Below are 15,117 nucleotides of genomic sequence, written 5' to 3'. Positions count from 1 at the left end.
AGTCTTCCTATATTAGTGATAAATGTTCACAAATTCATGTGTCTATATGTAAAATACACATTCTCCAGTCAATCTTTTTTAGTAATAAAGTTGATATTTTGACCCTGTCTAGACTCAGGGAAGAAAAAGGATCATTATTTAATATTAGTCCTATCCAATCATAGTATCTGATGCATCAGGCGTGAATATTGAAAAATAGTGAATAGGATTATAGAAATAAAACTTGGAGGATGAATTTAGACTCAGGTTTAGTAAGCATATGCTACATGGAATTCTAATATTTTTCAGGTCACTGTAAATCACAGAAGGTTTGTACAAAGTTGAGTGACTATTTTGGTTTAAGGGTACAGCTTTGTGGGTTGTTAGTATGTTGGATGCTGCAGTTGTTACTAAATTATATAGGTACAATTCTTACCTAGGCATATATGGATGTGACAAGAATTGGGTTCTAAGCAAAAATTAGTTTTCCATTTTCATTGCAGGCAGATAACAAATAAACTTCGATAAAAAATTTCTGTTTTATTGTATTTCTCATTCACTGTGCAAAATAGTTTGAGTATTATTATTTTCCAAATTTATTGTGTATGCAGCCAATAATGTATTAATCTTATGTAAGTTACATTATAAATTTCTCCTTTATTTTATACATAAACCCCTTATTTATACATAAATTTAATGTAAATTTATATAAATTGCTCCTTTAGCTATATCACACATGAAAGACTAACTTAAAATTTTAGGTTATGAAAGAACCACAACCAAGGAAACTACATCCATGCACCTACTTTAAGAAACTCGTATTATCACCATCAGTGTGATACATATGAGTATGTATCACATTCTCTCTGGCTGAGGCTAAGCAGAATAAGAAATTTGGGAGAAGGAATTTTGAACCATATGTGCTATGGGCAACTAAACACACAAGATAATTAATTTTGACATCAATTCCCTTGGTCTGTACTTGGGAATTTAAATTTCAAAGAAATTTTTATTTTACCTTTACCATCTCCCTAGGAAGTTCATAATGGGCGACAGTCATTTTAAAACGTGATAAATTCTAATGCCATTTAATCTTATGGCACTCCCCATGATTTACTATATTCCACATATATGGTGAACCAAATTTGGGGTGAGAAATGGAATAGACTTGAGTATAGAATAACTTTGGAGTTAGTTTATTATTGCTCCTTACTGATTGGTGGTAAAATCATTTGAAAGCAAAACTTTTATTGCCATCAGCAGTCCCAGAAGGAGCCCCAGAAGAGAAGAGGAGGGCTTTCATTTATTTTCCTACAGCTAGAAGTCAAGTCTATCTAATTCAGCTGGGGATATCTTTAAATAAATGCACCTATTTAATTCAAATTTTCTCCTAAAAGTTACTTTTTATAAGTAATAAAGCTGATAACTTGTTATCTATCAATTAGTTTCCTTTCTCTTTCTCAGAAATTAGGCTAAGAAAATGGGAGCCATGTAGTTATTGATTCTGTTTGATACACAAACGTTTGCCTCCTCTCAACTTTAAGGAAGTTGTTGAATCACAAATTAAACACTTCAACATAGACTGAAGATTCCCAGATAAAATGTATTTAATGAGAAGATCATGAAAAATAACTTGGGGTGACACTCATATTTTCGATGTTTGGAGTTTGGAAAGCATTGGCTTTTCTATTCCTCAAATCTCCAAATGACTGGACTCCTACTCAATTTTGAGAATGCCTCTGTTAGCACAGTTGTACTTCATTTTACCTATATTCTCTCATTGATTAATTCTTTCCTGAGGTTTTCCTATTTTCTTTTCTCTTTCTTTTGTGATAAAGAAACAAGCGTATGTTCTGACTTTTCCTAGTTTCTTTTGCTATGTCTTCAGGTTTTTAAGCATTTGATCTCCCTTCCAAGCTATTGAAGATAAGCAATTTATTGCATGTTTTGCATAGCATAACAAGGGTCATCAGATTTCCAGCTTCAATATCTATTTGTAAGACACATATTTTAGGATTTTGCTATAGCAGTACCTCAGTACCTCCAATATCAGATTTCTTTTTACATGAAGGAAATGCCATTGTAACAAAAAGATCTCAAATATGACTTAAATAAAATGGAGATTTATTTTTCTCTTGCATGACTATCCATAGGAGAGAAATTCAGAGCTAGCCCTACTGTCTTCAGCATATGGCAGTCATCTCTGTATACTAAGCGTAAGCTCTAGAACACTTCACAGTATCTAGAAAAGGAGAAAGAAAGAGGTATCTAATAGTTTTCTTTTAGAGATTGTGAAGAGATTTGGCATAATTTCTGGTCATAAGTCTGCGGCCAGAACTTGATCACATGGCCAAAATTAACCATGAGCAGTGCTGAGGCATGCTATTTCTAGGGAAGCTACCATCTTCCCAGAAGAAAACTTGAGGAAAAACAAAGAAAATAGATAATGAGTGGATAATTGGCTGTCTCTGCACATGCTGGAACTCATTTATTTTGAGTTTGTCTTTATACTTCCTTGTTTACAAATGTGATTTTATGAGCATCTTAAAAATTGAATAATAAATAAATACAAATTAACACTATTTATTATGAACAGAAATTCAAAGAAAACCATTTTGAGTTGATATCTTTAGTTATTTATTGGAACTTGGTGAAAATATTAGTCTTTCTGTAATCAACACAAGTTAATATTATATAGTCTAATGGTTAAACATTTCAGTTAATAAAGATATTTCATTGTTTTCCCCCCCTTTTTTGTAAATATTAAATGTTTTGCTTCCCTGGACAAATAGTCACACACCTTTAAATTTTCTCCGTATCTTAGTTGACAAATATTGTGATCTCTTTTATTATCAGTATTCCTTTGCAACAGATTTTTGACGTTCGTGAACTCTTGACTATAAGGTATACCTAGTACTGACAATTTCTCATGTGATGCTTATACCTCTGTTCTGGGGACCACACTTTGACAACCACTGACACATAGAATACAATTTCTTCAAAGTTCTGCTGGTTGTTACCTTCTCTGTGACTTTTTTCTTAGTCAACTGGATTCCTCTACATGTTAACCTAACTCTTATAATATGACAATTTTTCTCTCTCCAAAAGAGGCTCTAATATACCTCCTTTGAAGTAAAATTAATTGTAGAGTTTAATAAACAATGTGTCCTAGTACATCTGGGGTCATTTTGTTTGAAGCTTCCCATGAAATAATTATTTGACATTTTATGATTACTTATTCTTGCAAACTTATTCTTACTTATTCTTACAAAAAATGTTTCATTAATTTTGATATAAAAGTAAATTGATTATGTTATACCTCGATCAAGTCATCAGATAGAGTTCTATAAGTAAAAGAAACTGTTAGATGGTTAGTGCTAAAGGGAGCTATGGGAAGAATACAGGAGTCGGCACACAAAATCAAGAGGCTCGGAGAACCAAATTTGGATATAGGAAAGAGCCAGCCCATCAGAAGAGTAGATAAAAAAGAGCCATCAGAAAAACCTCATAGCAAGTAAGCTCATTTCATAACACTGATGCCCTGGAGGGATTAAAGAAGCCTACTGTTTATCAGTCTTTATGTCTCTCTACTTGGATTGAGTAAGAGTGTAGGTGGAAATGGAAGATGTTTATAAACATACTACCAAAATAAGAGGAAAGAATGAAGCTAAAAATGGTCCAACCAGATCACTTATAATGCAAAATGAATTAATTCTAGAGAGTAAATTAGGATGGCTTTAGGGAGGAGGAATGACTTTAGGGCAGACAAAACAAACAAGCAAATAAACAAAACTCAAATTTCCACTACCGTCCATTCTTATGGCTGCTGAACATAAATTAACAATCTTTTCCGGCACATATACTTCCACAATATTGCCATCTGATATAAGGCACTTATGCCATGTAAAACAAAAAAACATATCCCTTTTATAAAAGAAGACAACCTAAAAATGATAGAACTTTTAGTTGCTAGTACCAGGGCCATCATCTGACAGGATAATGTGGACTCCTCCTAGAGGTCTTCTCATCTAATAGTAATAATAGGTGTAATAAAAATAACCATTATTTACTGAATATTAAAAATTTACCAGGAAATTTTATAGCACTTATTTATTTATTTTCGGTACGCGGGCCTCTCACTGTTGTGGCCTCTCCCGTTGCGGAGCACAGGCTCCGGATGCACAGGCTCAGAGGCCATGGCTCACGGGCCCAGCTGCTCCATGGCATGTGGGATCCTCCCGGACCGGGGCACAAACCCGTGTCCCCTGCATGGGCAGGCCGACTCTCAACCACTGTGCCACCAGGAAAGCCCTTATAGCACTTATTTTTTATTGTAATAATTCTGAATCCTATTTTATAGATATAGACTCTGAGATGCAGAAAGTTTCTTCTCAAAATAACTCATTCAAAGTCACATAATTAGTAAGCGGCAAGGAAAACATGAGGTAAATTTAATTGCTACAATACAGCATTCATACACAACAGGATGTGTGGAGAGGCATAGGAGAAGAGAGAGAATAAGTTAAATTTCATGGCTAGATAAGTGGCACAGCAAGGTAGTAAATATTAAGTAAATGAGTTAAGACTATATTCTCATGTCTGCAACTGACCATCTAAATATAGCCAATACAGTATTTGTCATATCTTTCATCCACTCCATATCTTCTTTGTCCAGAAACTAAGATTGAAATGATTTTGTCGAGTACAGTAACCCAAACATTCATTCTTAATGAATCTGAGCCCAAATTTGTGCTACCTGAGTAGGTTTGAAGAAGCTTCTGATGATTGTTTTCATTGAGTCTTATTATAAAGTGAAACCTGGAGGATGTCTAAATATTCATCCATATCCTTTCTACCCCCAACTCTATAGACATAACTCTGATAATCAATCACTATAATATAAAGTATAACCCATTTTTTGGACCCAGGTATCTTGTGGCATATAGCCACTCCAAATAGCCTGGTGATGGCCTTGTCATCTAATCCAATGGAACATACCATAATATTTTATCTGGTAGAAATGTTTCATTTATAAACATTAAATTCTATAATTGACTCAGAGTGACTAGGACAGTTTTTTGAAAAAGAAAAACGCGGGTGTATTTGAAATATTTGGGACACCCTGCCCTCCATATTATTCAGTGGTTTACGGAATCATTCTTCAGGACAGCATTTGAAACTCACTAAGAGTTGTCTTCCATTTAACACTGTTACTAGAACACTGGGTCATCCAGTGTTTATGAAAGCCTCTGCTTCTGGGGGATGAGATGCATGATAAGGCCATCACATAAATCACAAACGTATTAATCTATTGGCTTACATTTCATCACTGTGAATGAGGTTCATGTTTCAATATTTTGTTGGGTGTAACATCATACATATATATGAGACTGTCAATAAATACATGAATGGCAATACTTGCAAAGGCAAAATGTCTGGCAAAAGCAAACCCAGATTTCTGCTCATTACCAAACTGCTTGCTGGACTTACTGACATACGATGCCATGCCTAGATTTAGAGATATGAGCAATGGGATCTGAAGAAAATTATTAGGGAACCTTTTCAAGGAGGCCATTATTAAACATTTCCTTATTAACACCCTCATTTTTACAAATGACTTTTAGGAAGTTATAAATTTTACTGGCATTGCAATGCAATAACCCTCAAAATTAAACCCTAAATACATTTTTCAGGAATTTTGATATTTATTATGTCTGTAAGACAAGAGATTACTTTAACAAATTCAGAGTTATGTCTCAGCCTCTCCAGTATGACAGTCTGCTTCATTAAAGCATCCAAGCGAAGAAAGCAATAGAAAGAGTATACAAGCAAGAGGGAAGTCAACACCCTTTGTAACCTAATCAAAGAAGTGACATCCTATCACTGTTGTTTTCTATTCTTTAAAAGTGAGTCACTAAGTCCAACTCATTCAAATGGAAGAAGTTACACAAGAGTGTGAATATTAGAAGGCAGGGTTATTGTGACCCATCTTAGAAGCCTGTCTACCACACAAACTGTGCTTCAATCAATAAGGCTAAAGAAATGTGGTCCAGGGCTTCCCTGGTGGCACAGTGGTTGAGAGTCCACCTGCCAATGCAGGGAACGCAGGTTCGTGCACCAGTCCGGGAGGATCCCACATGCAGCAGAGCGGCTGGGCCCATGAGCCATGGCCGCTGGTCCTGCGCGTCCGGAGCCTGTGCTTTGCAATGGGAGATGCCACAACAGTGAGAGGCCCACGTACAGCAAAAAAAAAAAAAAAAAAACCAAGAAATGTGGTCCAGTACATCAAACCGCCTGCTAGAGTTACTATAAAGTCTTTAAAATGCCTTAATATAGTAGACACATATGAAGTTATCTCAATCTGCATAGCCATATTAATGAAAAATATATGCATAATGCATTTTAAAGTAGGCTTTACATTCATTCACACTTTCTATCCCCCCCAAAAAAAATAGGATAGAGGAAGTAATTATTATCTATATCTTTTCAGTAGGAGACACTGAAGTCCAAGGATTGACTGGTTTTAAGCTGAGTGGTTTATAGAACAACAGAGACAAGCTAAAAGAAATAATAAAGCAATTTTTCAGTATCATTACTTGATTATAACCAAATTAATCATGACTAACAGAAACACTAATCAAGCCATGTAAAACAAATTATATGTTAGAGAGATTTACAAATGAGTCAAGCTTAGCCTAGCTTTTCAAAATTCAAATCCTCATTAAAAGATCTTTATCCCAGTGGATTTAAGTAAAAGACAAGTAGGACAATAAGTACTTCCTTTATCCTAAAAAGAGTTGAGGGTTAATGGAGGATGGGAGCTATAATTTATTAATTTTAACAATATAGGCAAATTAAAATGCTTACTCTTACTTTTTTGGAAATAAATCATATAGCTATACAAAATAAATTTTCCTAGAATTTGTCACAGGAAAATATACCTGTTCTTCCTCAAATATTTTCCTATAGCCTTACCAATATTTTACTCCAAGAAACAGAGAAATATAAAACTTACCTATATAATTTTGTCTTTGGGAATAACAATCTAGGAAATAGTGGTAAATACAAGCAAAGTACTTGAAACATCAATTTCTTTTCTAATCGACTTATTTATCACATTCCTAGATTTAAGAAACACTTTTAGATAATATAGATTAATAATTCCCAATAAAAAATTAAAAGCCATTACTTTTAAATAACAGGGATTTTGGTGTTCTGTGTTTCTGTTATTTTAGATACTGTTTGAAGGTATGTATTATTTCTTATGCAGTAACCTCTTTTCATAGGAGAGATGTTACTACTTATTATTCTGTTTGTTCTGAAATTTTTAACCAGATCTCAGGTTGTGAATTTTCTTCCTGCCTGGACCACTTTCTGCTTTTTATAGAAAACTAAATCTGTATGTGTGTGTGTGTGTGTAATACCCCAATATCCCACAGGTTTGAAATGCATTTAGGAAATAGGGTGAGGAAAAAGTCAACTCAAACATTCTCTTCATAAATGAAAAACATTGTGGCTTTTAGAGATAAGTCTGATTCTCTCTGACTTGACGAAGAAATTGGGTCTTTAAAAACATTACAAAGGGATAATAATCTTCTAAAGTTTTCTCCAATAAAATCACTTTCAGTTCTTACTCTCCAAAAGGCACATTGCCAGAGGTTGCTTCTCTGTAGAGCCTATCAGAGACTAATTTTCCCCTGATACTATCTGATACTGGTTGCAGATAAGGAAGAACAGATACTACATAAAGAAATTCACGACATAGGAAAAAATGAGGAAACTCACACGAGAAATCCGTATTTTTTCCTGCTTCACCTTTCCCAAGTTCAAAAGAAAACGGCATCATTTAGTTAGGGTATCTATCATTTAATTTTCTAAAATATGAATTAACTCCTTGAAATATCTACAGGATAATAATTTATTTGAAATATTTGTTTTCAGTGTTAAAGTGAGCTTGTATGATAGTACTTGCATGTACCAAAATATATCCTACTTAAATAAACTGTATTAGTGAATAGAGTTTTGTCTTTAAAATCCAGAAAAGTTTTCATTGTAATAGTGTGTACATACACCTTCCCTGTGAGCAGTCACCTTTCAACAAGTAACACATTGTTTTTTATAATAATTATAAATTATTAACAAGTCATAAATTGTTTTTTAAACCTTTCTGAAAATTTATTGCTTTAAGGAGAAAAAATAGGAAGAATTTTCCAAAATATATTTAGGTTATTGATTAAGAGATCATAAATCATGTCAATAACATGAAGCTTATATTAATATTGTATCTGTGTTTAAGTGTGTATATGTTTATATACACACATGAATATATATGTATACACATACACAATCCCTGTTTACAAGAAGAGCTGTGCTTTTTGAAACTGAAAAGTTTTTAGCTCAATTATATTTTCATTAAATGAATATATTTATAATTAAATTCTATATAATTACATTTTTCAAAGTATAGGTTCATGCTCAGATAACCACAAAATTAGTTTTATAAACAATAATATAAAAACAAATTCATGAAATTGTTACTGGCTTTTTCATTCATAAATATTAGTCAAATACAAAAATACTCACACTCCTGCTCCCAAGCAAGGATTTACCATGTGTATACAGTGATTAAATTTTTGATGTTACATAATAGATTCCAAGGAAAGTATTAAATTGGGGATTTAAAGTAGATACTAAATAAAATTTTGTTTGAATTGTATATGCCTCTTTCACTTAGCAGTGACCTAAAGCTAAAACTTTATATATGTGTGTATTTCTTAGTTGCATGATTATAACTTTGACTCAATTCTGACTTTTAGTCAATGTTTAATTTTGATATTAAACTTGAAAAAAGCATTGAGAAACACAAAAGTGGAAAAAATATTCCATCACATTTAATTGAGTATTATAAAAAATGCCTGAACTATTACTATCATAAAATTGAACTTATCTCTTAATGCTATTCTTATTTTTTGAATAAGAAATTATTATATTTATTTAATAATCTTAAATTAATTGAATCAATTTTGATATTTATTAAAATATTTTTCTTTTTAATATATAAATTATTGTATATATTTATTATAATATATTAAATTATCTTCAATGCAATTCATATCAAAATTACAATGGCATTTTTCACAGAAATAGAACAAAAATATCCTAAAATTTGTATGAAGCCATAAGATACTCCAAATAGCCAAAGCAATCTTGAGAAAAAAGGACAAAGCTGGAGGCATCATGGTTCCTGGTTTCAAACTATATTACAAAGCTATAGTAATTAAAATCTTATAATATTGGTACAAAAACAGATACATAGATAAATGGAACAGAATAGACAACTTAGAATTAAGCCCGCACATGTGTGGTTAATTAATTTACAACAAAGGAGCCAAGAATACACAATGGGGAAAGGACAGTCTCTTCAGCAAACAGTATTGAGAAAACTGGACAGCCACATAGAAAAGAATGAAACTGGACTATCTTATACCATACACAAAAATTATCTTACACCATACACAAAAATTAACTTAAAATAGATTAAATACTTGAACGTAAATCTGAAACCATAATACTCCTAGAAGAAAACATAGGTGGTAAGCTCCTTGACATTTATCTTAGAGATGATTTTTACACCAAAGCAAAAGCAGTAAAAGCAAAAATAAACAAGTAGAACTACCTCAGACTAAAAGCTTTTGCACAGCAAAGGAAACCATTCACAAAATGAAAAGACAACCTACTGAATGGGAGAAAATATTTGCAAATCATATATCTGGTAAGGACTTAATATCCAAAATATGTAAAGAATCCATACAAGTCAACAGTAAACAAACAAATAAACAAAAAAAAAAGATTTGAAAATGGACAGAAGATCTGAATAGGCATGTTTCTAAAGAAGACATACAGATGGCCAACAGATGCATGAAAAGATGCTCTAAATCATTTATCATCAGGGAAATTCAAGTCAAAAACCACAACAGATATCATCTCACACCTGTTAGAATGGCTCTTTTCAAAGAAATTAGAATTAGCATGTGTTGGTGAGGATGTGGAGAAAATAGAACACTTGTCTACTTTTGATGAGAATATAAATTGGTGCAGCCACTATGGAAAATAGTATGGAGGTTCCTCAAAAAAGTAAAAGTAAAACTACCATATGATCCAGTAATTCCACTTCTGGGTATTTATCTGAAGAAAACAAAAACACTAATTTGGAAAGGTATATGCACCCCTAAGTTCCATTGCAGGATTATTCATAATAGCCAGGGTATGGAAACAACCTAAGTGTCCATCGATAGATGAATAAATAAAGAAATTGTGGTATATATACACAATGGAATATTATTCAGTCATAAAAAATAATGAAATCTTGCCATTTGCAACAACATGGGTGGACTTTATGGATTATGCTAAGTGAAATAAGTCATACAGAGAAAGATGAATATTGTATGATATTTCTTTTATGTGGAATCTAAAAACTAAAATGAAATAAAATAAAGCAAGCTCATAGATACAGGGGATAGATTGGTAGTTACCAGAGGCAGGGGGGTGAGAGGGGGAGAAACTGGTAAACTGTTTTTAGTTTTGTTTGTTTTGTTTTCTGATTAAATAAACTTAATTTAGAAATAAATAAATTGTATTAACAGAGTTCATCCTACAAACCAAAGAGTTAGTATCAATACATGCAAGATCTTGGGGTATAATTAAAATAAGATATTTAAGATTAAATAGTATTATATTTTATTAAATTAATTTTGAAAATCTATAAGACTATTCTTCAGTCTTATTGTACCACAGCACACTCTATATCCCTTGTTTCTCTCTAGGCTTTTTTCAGAGTTTGCTTTCTGAACTTTTATCTGTCATTGTCTCTAGAGGAAACAGATGACACTAAAATTATAATAATTCAAAGAAACGTTAACAAAAAAACTATTTAGAAAATTGTGGGAGGGTGTATGAGAACCACAGGTTGTTATCATATTGAGAACTGAAGACCTTAGAGGAAAGAGGGATTATCAGAAACCAAAGAGGATCACCCATTTAAAAATGACATAGCCGGGCTTCCCTGGTGGCGCAGTGGTTGAGAGTCTGCCTGCCGATGCAGGGGACCCGGGTTCGTGCCCCGGTCCGGGAAGATCTCACAGCGGTTAGGCCCGTGAGCCATGGCCGCTGAGCCTGCACATCCGGAGCCTGTGCTCCGCAACAGGAGAGGCCACAACAGTGAGAGGCCCGCATACCGAAAAAAAAAAAAAAAATGACATAGCTAACCAATGAGACTTACAGGGAAGAATCTAGGGCATTAAGTATCCTGATCTTACTCTGAGCCCTCTCTTCAGTTGCATTCTGGGGCTACCTACTGACTGAAATCAACCAGAAGTCTGAGACAGTGAGTCAGATGATATAGTTCATACAGATCAGTCACTGTGGCAGAAAGGATAGATCTAGAAATAGTTGGAAAATTTTGCTATCTGGCATTTCACTGGAAATTTATAGATAGAAATGTATGTTTCTGAAAATGGTAGTATCAAAGCAAAAGTTGCACCAAAATTAAACATGCAATAGGTGAGAGAAACCAGAATACAGTATGAACTGGACTCCCCTGAAACAATGGGAGGGAGATATTTTTTAAGAGCTGGAGTGGTTGGGATCATAGGTGATCTGTGTTTGCTAACTGGCCTTATGCAAAAGAAAAGTAAACTTTCTCTAATCTTCATGACCGTGTGAAAGGATGTCAATCTAAAATGGAGCCAGAGGATATGAAATGGAGAATCTCAGGTATGCACCTTCAGAAGAAGGAAACTTAAGAACTGAGAGACAGATTTCCAGTAAATGCCTGATTTACAGAAGACTGAGACCAATACACATTCACCAAGAACCTCTCCCCATCCTCAAGCCAGTGAACTTACTGCTTGCACTCTGGCTGGACTTCCCCCTCTTTGCACTCCTTGCCCATGAACACTGTTCACCTCAAACCCTCAAAGGACTTTCCTGTAGCCTGCTACAGCATGTATTTCCTGAATTGCTGTTTTTCTGCTGTTCCCGAATAAACTTAATTTCTGGTATTTGGAGCTTGCCTCAGTTTACCTCTTATTTAGGTTGACAATAGGGTGAGAAGAAGGTCAGGGGTCTAGAGGTAGGAGGCCTGTCTAATGTTCAGCCAAGCTGAGAGAAAGTTAAGGCCTTATTCTCAATGGCCTCTATTTCTTCAATGGTTACTTTTATTTAAGTTCAGGGAATTTACAAGTATGAACAATTCACCAGGGATCTTTCTGATTTTTCCTGAGCAGGCTCAGTCTTATGCCTGTGCACAATCTTCTAAACTACCAGGAACAAGTGAGATTTTAGCCAGGCCTCGGGCTATCCCTTATGCTGGATCTCCCTGTTAAATTTTTGGCCAGTCTGCCTTTGTTGTTGCTTGCCCCAGCTAGTACTATGACCTCTAGCTAGCCCATATTAGCCTTTCCTAACTATTTGCCACTGAAGTCTCTATTGTTTTTGACAGTGCCCTGGGCATGGATGTTTCCACACTCCACTCCAAATAAAATTAGCCCATCTGGTTGTACAACAGGGCTGCTGGTGCTTAAGGCTTGCCCTACATGTTGGGGGCACAGAAGCAGTCCCTGGCTGAAATACCATAGACTCCTAATCTTAGCAAGATTTAGTAGGTTTTCTTAAATAAATCATGCTTCTCAATTTGTTAAATCTTGAAATGTTTGTTTTGACAACTTTATCTTGTCTTATCACTGCTTTGGGTGGATAGGACTAACATTAAACAAGTCCCTCCCTCAGCCATTCTGGAAGTCTTACCCCCATTCACTTTCTACAGTATTTTTCCAGACTTTTCTTACCTCTAGTTGTACAGGGCATTCCTTATCCCTGAGGTGAGAAAGGCCATTCCTGGGGGTGCTTAAAAAAAGGATAACATTCTTTAATTAGGACTGTAATATTGTGATTTATAATAAGAAATATAACTGTAGCTGGTTAGTCAGAAACAGATGTAACAGCCTGGGTTTATGACTAGCATCTGAAGTAGAGGGCGGTCTTGTGAGGTAGATCCCTTAACCTGTAGAATGTGTTGCTATCTCCAGGTTAGTAGTGTCAGAATTGAGTTGAATTATAGGACACCGAGCTGGTGTCCATTGAATTGCTTGCTTGTTGGTAGTGTAGGGAAAAACCCCCTCCACACATTGGAATTGGACGCAGAACCCAAAATAAGGACATTTCACTCCATACCATACTCTGCCTTATTTCAGAAAAGATATATCGCCTAACTGATCTCCCTGATTAATCCAATTTAAAACCAATGTTCCACTACACTGCCATCACAGAATCTGACTGAAATATAATGTGACTATGACACACAAATACTTGCTTAAACATATGACAGGAACCCTAACACCTCTTCAAAATTATAATCTGCCTTATCTAAACCCATCCTACCTCTCTGCGTCATCTTTACTAACACTACTTGCACTTTATCTTTCAATAACATGGAACTTCATGTAGTTTTGTGGTACATACCATACTGCTGTGTGTCTCTGCAAATTGGAATGTATTTAATTATTAAATTATAAACGTATGGATTACGTTTCCCTAATATTTATCTAATTATCATTCAGTTGCCATTTCAGAGTACACACGTTTTTTCAGAGTACACGACCAGACACACAATGATTATTCTCCCATTGCATAATGAAAGAATTGCTTTGTGCTGTTCAAAATATGTCATCTCGTAAATGTACACACACTTTACTTTAGTAGCGATAGTAGTAGCCATGAATACACACACACACACACACACACACACACACACACATACCCACACACCCTTTACATTTCTGTTGCAAAATACTCTGGAATATTTTTACAAACATTGGTCGATGAGTAAACAAACATGCTATTTAAGGATGAGAGTTTTAGCTCTTATTTTTAGCCTAATATTTATATTTTATTTATTTTCTTATTGTATTATCTAGAATATCTAATAAAATCTTGAATATTTCACTGTTAGTATATTCTTAATTTTGACTTTAATGGGTATGTTTATATGTTATTAATTTGGAATTAATTTGGTAAAATATTACAGGTAGGCCCAAGGAGCTAAGAGAGGGAAAAGGGCTAACCAACCCAGCCTCAAGGGTGGGTGTTCTGACAATGGAACGTGTGTACTCTGAAAAAATTCAAGTACATCTATCAAAAACAAGCATATTTCTAAAGTAGATATAAACATTTTCCTATTCTTAGTGTGTTCCAAAACATTTAAAAGATGTTATTCCTTAATAGTTTTTAAACTTGAAGCATGTCTTGACATAGGTTGTTTTTATATTATGTATTTTTTTTTTTTACCAGCAAGTCTTATTCGTTACACCAACCCCCTTAGATTTTAATAACAATTTTTTAAAAATCTTACAAATGTACACACTCCCAAGAAGAATAGCACTGGCACTTTTTCACTAGGTCTTTAGTTTCAGTCTCATGGTGTTCTTCCCTCTGATGTCCATCTGTTAGAGCAGAGTCCAGGATTATTGCTACCCTACCCACATACACAGTAAATGCAATGCTTGAACAGCTTTCTAATATTTTTGATTGTCTTCTCTATTTATGTTTTATTACACTCCAAGAAACTGGATTGGAATGAAGAGCTAAAAGTTTGTAGTGACATATGATATTTTTAAAATGAAGCTTTGTTGGGCCTATTTCTTATATTATTCTTTTTTTTAGATGCTCACAAAATTGTCCATTTAAATAACTGGTGGTGGGACTTCCCTGGTGCTCCATTGGTAAAAAATCCACCTTCCAATGCAGGGGACGTGGGCTCAATCCCTGGGTGGGGAAATAAGATCCCACATGCTACAGGGGAACTAAGCCTGTGTGCCACAACTACTGAGCTCGCGCACCTCAGTGAGAGAGCCCTCGTGCCACAAACTACAGACCCCACGTGCTCTGGACCCCATGTGCCACAACAAGAGAGAAACCCAGCACCACAATGAAGAGCCCATGAACCCCGAGGAAAGATCCCGCACACCTCAGTGAAGACCCCATGTGCCACAACTAAGACCCGATGCAGACAAAAAAAAAAAAAGAACTGGTGGTTTTAGAAGTTGAACTGCCAGTGGAAAGAATGTTCCTGTCTATGCAAGA

The sequence above is a fragment of the Phocoena phocoena genome, chromosome 7 (assembly GCF_963924675.1).
Source record: "Phocoena phocoena chromosome 7, mPhoPho1.1, whole genome shotgun sequence".
In the NCBI taxonomy this organism is placed as follows: domain Eukaryota; kingdom Metazoa; phylum Chordata; class Mammalia; order Artiodactyla; family Phocoenidae; genus Phocoena; species Phocoena phocoena.
This window is presented reverse-complemented; position numbering follows the sequence as displayed.